This window comes from Nematolebias whitei, chromosome 12, assembly GCF_014905685.2.
Source record: "Nematolebias whitei isolate Nwh7 chromosome 12, NemWhi1, whole genome shotgun sequence".
In the NCBI taxonomy this organism is placed as follows: domain Eukaryota; kingdom Metazoa; phylum Chordata; class Actinopteri; order Cyprinodontiformes; family Rivulidae; genus Nematolebias; species Nematolebias whitei.
The window spans coordinates 41,724,474-41,734,754 of NC_056509.1; positions in this window are offsets into that span (position 1 = coordinate 41,724,474).

Below are 10,281 nucleotides of genomic sequence, written 5' to 3' on the forward strand. Positions count from 1 at the left end.
AAGCACAGTGGCAACAGTGGAAAGAAAAAACTCCCTTTTAACAGGAAGAAACCTCCAGCAGAACCAGGCTCAGGACAAGGGGCCATCTGCTTTGACCAGCTGGTTTGAGAGGACAGAAAGGAGAGACAAACGAACACAGAATGGTAGGTCCAGATGTAGGTGCAGGTGAACCTGAAAGACAAAAACACATGTTAAGGATTTTAAAAAAAAAGTACAAATACAAAACAGGTTGAACAGAGTAAGTAAAGAAAAGCATAGTGGAAAAAAAAAAGTGGTCAATTTGTCCTCCAGCAGTCTAAGCTTGTATCATCATAACTGAGGGATAGCTCTGGGAACCCAAGCCAACTCTAACTATAGGATTTATCAAAAAGGAAAGTCTTAATCCCAGTCTTAAAACTAGACAATGTGTCAACCTCACGGACAGAAACTGGAAGTTGGTTCCACAAGAACGGAGCCTGATAACTGCAAGCTCTGCCTCCCATTCTGGTTTTGGGAACTCTAGAAACCACAAGTAAATCTGCAGTCTGAGAGTGAAGTGCTCTGTTAGGAAAATATGGAACAATAAGATCTGTAATATAAGATGGAGCTAGGTTGTTGGGGGCTTTGTAGGTTAAAAGTAAGATTTTGAATTAAATTCTGGATTTGACAGGGAGTCAATGGAGAGAAGCTAAAATGTTTAGTAATGTTTAACGTAAAAGTTTTGTTACTTAATAATTTGTTTTGTTATTTCACTTGAGCCTTCGTGTCTGCCTGCATCTGTACGACTGTGATAACCTGTAAAGCTTTCTTCCTTTAGGTCAAGTTTCCACGCCCTGCTTCCTCTCACTGTAAAGAACTTAGAGACAAACGCTTGAAATCGTCGCTGATAGTCGAAGGGAAAGTAAACAGTCTGCTGTCTGTGTGTCTGTCTAAATGTAGCTCCACTTACTGTCGTGAGACATTTTTCCCACTACCTGATGAATTCAAGATGGACTGGCCATTTAAGTCACAAGGATGGAGGAGCGTGCCTTCCTGCTGCCAACAAAACCTTTCCCTTCTCCCAGAGAGGAGACGGATCAAACATGAGAGTAAGAGCAGAGTACTCTCCTGCTCAAACGATTAGATTGTTCAGCCCTCGCCCTCAGAGTTCATGTGCAACTGCAGTGAACAATTAGATAACTGCCCCGGACCAATTGTAGTTATTTACCTCTAGTTATGGCCTAAGTTGGCTTAGGTTTTAGCCAGCGGTGCCCAATCCTGGTCTTTATGGCCACTATCCTGTATGTTTTTGATATTTCCCTTCAGCAGGTCCTGCCTGTTAATCACTCATTCATTGAGATCAAGTGAATCTGAATTCATGTGACAAAGCAGAGAAACATCTAAAACGTGCAGGACAGCCCTCGAGGACACCACTGATTTAGGCATTTAAGCCAAAATTCATAATACTCCACTCTGAGTATTGGGTTGTGTTGCATTAAAAATGATTTTGTGTTCAGATGCAGAAACAGAAAATTTCTTGTTTTGCGCATTAATTATGTGTTTAATCCTTCTACAGAATTCAATTCAGTTTATTTATATAACGCCAAGTCACAACAGAAGTCATCTCAGGGATCTGAACAGAAACATTTATATACATAAAAAGTCAGTTAATAACGTTATTTATCTGAGGAGCCACTTTGTCGCAGTCTCCCATCCTGAGCAAGCACAAAGGCAACAGTGGAAAGGAAAAACTCCCTCATGAGGAAGAAACCTCCAGCAGAACCAGGCTCAGGACAAGCTGCCATCTGCTTTGACCGGCTGGGTTTAAGAGGACAAGAAGGAGGAACAGATACACAATGACAGGTCCAGTATGGAGGCGAGCAGTTCCTCACTAGGAGGAGAGATAAAATCACGTTAAGATGGAAATAATTTCAAATGCAAAATATTCATTAGTATGCATTTAACTATTCGTTTGATTAAATGAGGTCAATTGGTCCTCCTGCAGTCTAAGCCTATGACAGCATAACAAGCCAACTCTAATTATACGATTTATCAAAAAGGAAAGTCTTAAGTCCAGTCTTAACCTGGACAATGTGTCAGCCTTATGGACAAAAACTGGAAGTTGGTTCCACAAGAGAGGAGCCTGATAACTGAAAGATCTTCCTCCCATCCTGCTCTTGGGAACTCTAGTAACCACAAGTAAGCCTGCAGTCTGAGAGCAAAGTGCTCTGTTAGGAAAATATGGAACAATAAGATCTGTAATATAAGATGGAGCTAGATTGTTGAGCGCTTTGTAAGTTAGAAGTAAGATTTTGAATTAAATTCTGGACTTGACAGGGAGCCATTGGAGAGAAACTAAAACCTATTACTCTCATTAAAACTCTGGCAGCAGCATTTTGGATCAGAAGACATTTTAAAGAAGTATTTGGACACCCAGATAACAAACCATTACAATAGCCCAGTCTAGATGTGACAAATTCATAAACTAGTTTTTCTGCATCATTTTTAGATAAGATGTTTCTAATTTTAGTGATATTACGCAGGTGGAAGAAGGCAGTTCTATTAACGTTTTTAAAGTTGGGGTTAAAAAACATGTCCTGCTCAAAAATTACACAAAGATTTTTTTTACATTAGAGCTGGAGGCCAGATTAATGCTATCCAAGGAGGGCAGAAGACTGAAAATTTTATTCCTAAGATGCTCAGGTCCAAAAACCAAAACCTCAGTCTTGTCTGTCTAAAAGCATAAAATTAAGGGTCATCCATGTTTTTATGGCTTTAAGACATGTTTGTAGTCTAAGTAGCTGATTGGATTCATTGGGTTTCATGGACAAATATAATAGCGTATCATCAGCATAACAGTGTACAGTAAATGTATCCCATGCTGTTTAATAACTTTACCTAATGGACGCATACATAAAGTAAAGAGTATTGGCCCAAGCACTGAGCCCTGAGGAACTCCATGACTAACTTTGGTGTATGAAGAAGATTTATTATTTATATTTACGAACAAATCAAATAAATATGATTTAAACCATTTTACAGCTGTTCCTGTAATCCCAATAACATATTCAAGTCTCTGTAGGAAAATATTGTGATCAACTGTATCAAATGCAGCACTGAGGTCTAACAGGACGAGAGACACAAGTCCATTGTCTGAGGCCATGAGAATATCATTGACTTTTACTAGTGCTGTTTCTGTGCTATGATGAGCTCTAAACCCTGACTGAAACTCTTCAAACATATTATTTCTTTGTAGATGATCACGTAACTGACCTGCAACTATTTTCTCTAGAATTTTGGAATAGTACTTGTTGGAACACCACATCTTTTAATAAGAGGACAAATATGACATTTTTATAATCAGTCTCAATAAAAGTCCAAGCCAAGTGTAATATTAGTCCAAGCTACGTCTCACAAAAACACTTGAAGAGAAACTTGTAACCCTCTCTTTTCTCATCTAAAGCAACCTCCATTTCCTTGTTATAAAAACAAGAAATGCCTTTAAATGCTTTCTCTCTCTGGGTGTGAATTTATCATAAAAATATCAGGGAACATGATTCATATCGGTTATTTAGCATCTTTGTTTGGAAAAACTCTCAAACAAAGAACATTTTAGAACCTTTGGTGTAAAAAGCTTTTATACTTGTTGTTCTAACCATCAATTGTTGACCTCGGAACATACAGACTAGAGCATCACTCAAAGTCAAAACCAGTTTATAATTTGGCACCAGCCATTCAATGCAGCACAAACACATTGTATCCCCAGATGCTTTTGAGGAACTTTCAGTCATCACGGCGGCTTTATCTCCTGATGCTCAGCTCAGAAGTTTGACATGTGCGCGTTTGCCTGTGGCAGAATTCAGCGTAACACTGCACAAACAGGAAACGTGGGTTTCCTGCCACATGGAGAAGACTGGCACAGGAAATCATCCCTCACCATCTGACGGGAGCTGCTAACTGTTTGTACATGATTAGTTTCTGTATCCAGAGTTGGAAACAACACTCATGATGGTGCAGCCTAAAGACCTGCGCAACGTTTTTGCATAAACTCAAGGTTGTGTATTTGTTCTGGTTTGTTTTCTGCTGCACAACCGTCTGCCCATTTCTCATCTTCAATGAGATGTGAATTTTTTTATTTGTTGTTCCGTGGAGAAAATAAATCTGAACACACTCATCTTTGAAGCACAGTTTCCAAAAAAGTCAGGCGTGTGAAGCTCTCATTGTGGCACCGACAGCTCTGTACCATGGTTGATTGATTATTTGTGCAATTTTTTTTTTTCCGTTTTGATCTGTGAACGAGGAGGCAATTTACACTTGTGGCTTGTTTGTAATATTGAGAGGATCTAAGTAATCATCATTACACACGACCAAACAAAGAACTGGATGGCAGAGGAGGCGGTAACAATGAGAAACGATGAACATTCTGTCACCAGGGCTGGTTTTAACACTTTGTTTAGTTATTGTTTGCAGACTCTCTTCCATTAGAGCTGGTTGAGTTCTGTTTACTTGTGGCTTTCATAATGATGGCTTTGCTTACCATTGATCCATTTGTTTCTAAAGCCAGTTTCTTAATGTTGGCAGACGTGTTGCCAAACCATATTTAAGAGGAAGACTCTAAAATGTCTTGAAACAAATGTGAGGGTCTTGGTTTCTTTGGGAAGAGGCTTGCAGTCTTGTCACTTGAATTTTTGACTTGTTCTTCTTGAGCTGTGACTGTTTGAGACAGTGGTGTAGTTTACATTTATGTAGTGGATATGCAGTAATAAATTAGTTTTACGATGGATGTTGGACACCGCTGAAACCATGGAATGTGAATGTCCAACGTCTAACGTAAAATTAACTTTACCGTGGTTGGTCTGTATAATAATACTAATAATGTGTTATGTATTGTCATCATTGTATGTTCCCACACAATGGCGAAATTGGCTCTCTGCATTTAACACATCCACCACCAGGTGGAGCAGTGGGCAGCTGCGAAGGGTGCCCGGGGAGCAACTGGGGATAACGTGTCCTGCTCAGAGATGTGCAATGACCGGGGATTGAACCCGGGACCTTCGGGTCCGAGTCGGCTGCCCTGCACCTACACTATCTCGTCCCCCTTTGAGAGACCAAAGTACACCGGTTAGTACAATGTACAATGTAATCGTCAATTTATTTTTAAGCATATTAAACATTTCCAAATTTCTCTGATGCTTATATTTGAATAAATGAACAACAAACTTTGTACAACAGTTAGCTTTGTATTAGAAACATTATAGAATTCACTGGATAAGCGACACATGCCCAATGATATGTCATGTATCATTGGGCACTTTTAAGTGGGTATACTGAAATTCTTAAGCTTTTCTAATGGGGTATACTCCATATGCCCACATATCACGTAGACTACACCACTTGTTTGAAACTAATTACCAACTCAGAATTGTCAGAATATAGGCACATTTTCTGTTGCAATCTCACTGAAGTCTCAGTATTTGCAACTAGTCAGTTGCTGTCAGTTTTTTTTTTTAACTCATAGGCTATTTATGTGTGCACAGCATGCAAAACTGTATTTTTGGCTGTGCATAATGTTGCAAGATCTTGCAAGAGGAGCAAGTAACCAGACCTATAGAAAGAACCCCAAAAGAAGTGTTTCTTTGAGAAAATTTTCAAGGAACACTGCTGACTTGTAATCTGTGTTTACAGGGGAAGGAGGAGTGGAGGGAGCACAATTTGTTTTCCCATGATGACCAAGAAAATGAACCAACCCATCCATCAAAGATGATGATCACAAGCGCTGGTCAGTTCCCAACTCACCCTGGTCATGGATCCAAATCCTTGCACTGAATCAGGACTCATGAGTCTGATGTCTCAATCAACTCTGATCTTACATGTCCTCAAAGACTGACGCTAAGTCTGTGTTAGCAAAAAACAGCTGAATCCTGGAAACACAACTGTCTCAGATTAGTCAGGTTTATGAGTCGGGTTAAAACACTGCAGACTTGGATAAGCCAAACATTCATGTTCACGTAGGTTTTACATTCATAAATAACTAATTCATAAAGAACTCAGTTACATTTAACTGTGGGAGTTCAGATGTTCTGCAGCCTCTGAAGTCCCAAGATGGCTCCAGCCACACCTGCGGTCCATCCCCTGATTAGCGCAACAAGCATATAAGGCTGCAGAAGAGCTCTACTCCCCGCTGGAGCATTACATGCCTACCGGTACATGTGCTTCTAGCCTTTACATGTGATTTACAAAAGTAGTTAAAACTTACCTTGTGCTCTCTTCGTGTTACAGCCTCGACGCCTGTGATCCTTGACTCCTCTGAGGAAAAACCCCAAGATCCTTGTGGACTTTCTTAGTTGTCTCCTCCACCTTCAAACCACTTGCCAGCCACACCTGTGACTCTTCTCATACGCCTCCTCCTCTTGTGCTGGAACCCCTTTGGACTCTTACGTTCCATGACGCCAGCGGTAAAGAAAGAAATCATATTACTCTCCATTTTCTGAGTCCACCAACCTGACCTCTCTCCTTGTCCTCCAGGTTTCCAGATCCTCCCTTGTAAATTTTGATATATTATCACTGTAAACAAAGCACTATTACCTTTCCTAAGTTTTGGAGTCTTGTCTCATTTCAGTCCATACTCTAGGTTCCTAGCGTTCGTTACATTAAGCTAAAGAAATTCTTAGAAAACTAGTTCATTTAACACAATTTAACATTTGGGTTAACTTATATTTGATATGCACATTTGCATGTTTTTGTTCCATCATCTGTAAGGTTTGTTTGTGTGAAACTGTACAACAAAAATCTCTGAATAATGCAAATCCAGTCACATTTTAATGTTTTATTTATTTATTTGTGGCAGTGGGATTGTACAGAGTGCACTTTAGACCAGATTAACCTGGGTCCTTGAAGGGAACCAAATTTACCAGATCTAAGTCAGAGGCTCTTGTTGGCAGATGCTGCAACAGAAACACCAGATTGTTTGCTTTAAAACACAAGCATATTTTAAAGCGAATGCACGAAAAACAACGAATGGATATGTTCATAAATAAATGTATTTAAATTAAATTTTAACAGAGTTCGTCAAGTTTTCAGTTGACGAATGGCACTTGAACGCACCACACTGTGGCAACATTGCTCTATTTGGCGGTAAACACTGCAGGCTGCGTAGTAGCTACTGAAGACTTAAACAAAGAGCAGCACAGGTGAGACTGAACTTTTTTGAGCATTTAAAGGACTATAAGGAATTCACCAGCATTACAACATATCCTGTAACCACTTTAGTCCCAGAATATGGTGCAACACCGAGAGTGTTTTTGACAAGCTATCAAGTTCAGCAACTTGCTAACTGCTATTATCACCTTGAACAAAATAGTATATTCTTGCTATTCAATGCAAGATGCTTTAAAAACAAATGATAAGTAAAATAAATAAAACAGTAAAGTTGTTAAGCATTCTAAAATGTATATGCGCTTTGAAAAGAGATGGAAAAAGATGTAAGCTAATTGCTACGCTAACAGCAGTATGCTAACAGCTACCTCAGCTTAGCACAAATACAATACATTTAATGTATTTAGCCAATTTATTTTGGTGATTTAAAAAAAACTTTAGTTGTTTTAATATCTCAGTTAAAATTTATTCTAATGGCAATTCATGCTGAATGTAAAACAAAAAAGCACAAGTAATTTACTGGTTGTTTGCTAAATCAGCAGTGAGTTGTTATTGTGGGGAGGTAAAATGCAGTAGTCATAAATAATGATAATCTGCTTTACTGTGGTTATATTTTACCCTTAAATATTGGATATAATTTCACAAAAATGCTCTAATGAACTAAGAGAAATTTACGAGATCTCATGTTTGAAAGAAAAGGAGAATATAATAGTAGTTTTGTATTGTCGAGCAGACCCTGTGATGGTGAGTCCAGCCCAGAGAGACTGCATATGCTGTGAGTAGTATCATAATTCAAACCGTCACACTTTTCACAGATTACTGATCAGTAAATGATACATTTCTTGGATACTATATAAAAATTTGCACACTTTACCCCATTGATTAAGGATGTGTTTTTAAAAGCACTGAAACTACCGTAACCATCTTCACTATACTCCCCGTAATAGGAATTTGAATGAAAGTTTTCCCACACAAAAGAAAATGACATGCTTGCTTTTTATTTACTTTGATTATAAATAGGAGTCACATTTAGGTTTACTGTATACAAAGTACTTCTGCTATAGTGACATATTGTCGCTGTTACCAAAAAGTAATCAGCTGTCCTACTATTAGTAGAAATGCTACATTCCCAAATAGAATAATTTACCTGAAAACAGTAGCAAAATTATAAACGATCATAGTTCATTCTGAATATGTGAGCGTAGCTCATAATTTTTCAGTAAGAACATGAATTAATTCAGTTTTAGACTGTGTGAGCTGAACTTGAACAAGTTCTTTATATGTGAACTTGCACAACACTTAAAAACAAATCCAAAATTGTTTGTTATAAGCGGACTTGGCAACTGTGGACGTGAATATTGCAATGATTTATTGTGCCCTGTTTTTATTTGTTTTATCTTGTAAAGGTCGATGCAAGGTGTTGTTGGAAGGTGCCATATAAATAAAGTTCATTATTATTATTATTATTATTATTATTATTATTATTATTATTATTATTATATTATTTGTTGCCCACATCGTACTTGACTTATTTTGTTGCCATCTTGGCAGCCGCCCCCCATGTTTATCATGTTACTACATAGAACTTTTAAAAAGAAGAAAAGCAGATTTAAATCTCTTGGTCAGTGTTTTTTAATTATTATAATTAATTATTAAAAAATCATCTGCATGGTTTTTAGCCCTGGCCATGTGCCTCAGGTGTTTCCCTCCTAATGTAGACACTCCTGTGTCAAAATGTAGTTGGGTTTGAGAAGGGCTCAATACACCTGCAATGACTGTGACGATCTTATGAGAAAATTTGTCCCACAAGTTTTTTTTAGAATCATGTTCAAAAGGCCTTCTGGGTGGAGTTTGCATGTTCTCTCCGTGCATGCGTGGGTTTTCTCCGGGTGCTCCGGTTTCCTCCCACAGACCAAAAACATGCATGTTAGGCTGATTGGTAACTCTAAATTGTCCCTAGGTGTGAGTGAGAGAGTGAATGGTTGTTTGTCTCTATGTGGCCCTGTGATGGACTTGCGACCCGTCCAGGATGTACCCCGCCCCTCGCACAGTGATTGCTGGACATGGGCACCAGCGACCCCCGTGACCCAAAATGGAATAAGCGGGTAAAGATAATGGATGGATGGATGGATGGATGTTCAAAATTCAAGCCACAGGACTAAGAATCTTTGCATATCACAACAGAAAGTTTAGACTCCCCACAAACATTTCAAGACACTTTGGAGAATTGTCCAGGGCTAAAAACCATGCAGATGATATTAATAATTAACTATAATAATTGAAAAACATTGAAAACCAATTTAAATCTGCTTTTCTTATTTTTAAAAAGTGTTTCATTTAAAATCGTTTGCATCTTGTCACCAACAAGGCATATGTGTGGCTGTGACAGAAAAACCTATATGAGCACTTCCTTACTCAGTTTCTTATTTTATTTTTATTTTTACACAAGCTGAGTAAAACCGACAGCTAAAAGATGAAAATAATTCACATAAACATATACTGCAGAAATTGTTTATTTGTCCAGATTACACAGGTAAATACTTAAAAATCAGTAAATATCACTTGTTATTTCCTCAGACTGCCTCGTCTGACTGACTGAAAGCTGCTCATATTTCATTCGACAGCATTTCAGTGTGTTGTGAGAATCCCCCCAGCTTTGCACACCTGATGACACATGAGCGTAAGCTGGATAAGCACTAAATATACACCTCCTGTCATTCTAAATGTTGAGTAAATTCAGAGTTTTTCTTGTAAATGCTGCAGACATTTGAGGAGGCTCTGTCCTAGGATTTAGAGTGGTAAATAAGCAAATGTCCAACTGTAGCAGCAAAACATGAATAGGCATGTCATACTGAAATCCAGTAAGCACTGCCTGACGGTGTACTGCAGAAAATGTTCTGAGAAATGAGAAAATCTTTCCTTTACAAAGCAGCTGTTTGTGTTTTTAAGTTTTAAGATTAATTCATCATGGCAGCTTTTTTTTTTGTTTGTTTGTTTCTTTTGACATCTGTGTTTACAGCACAAATATAATTTAGTACATAAGGAGACCTTGGCATTAGCAATAGCCACACGTGGTTGACACAAAGAGTGAAGGTTTGCTATAATAAGTTGTCTAGAAATGGATTCAGCATTCATCCTATTGTTTTATTGTTTATAGTTCCTTTCGTA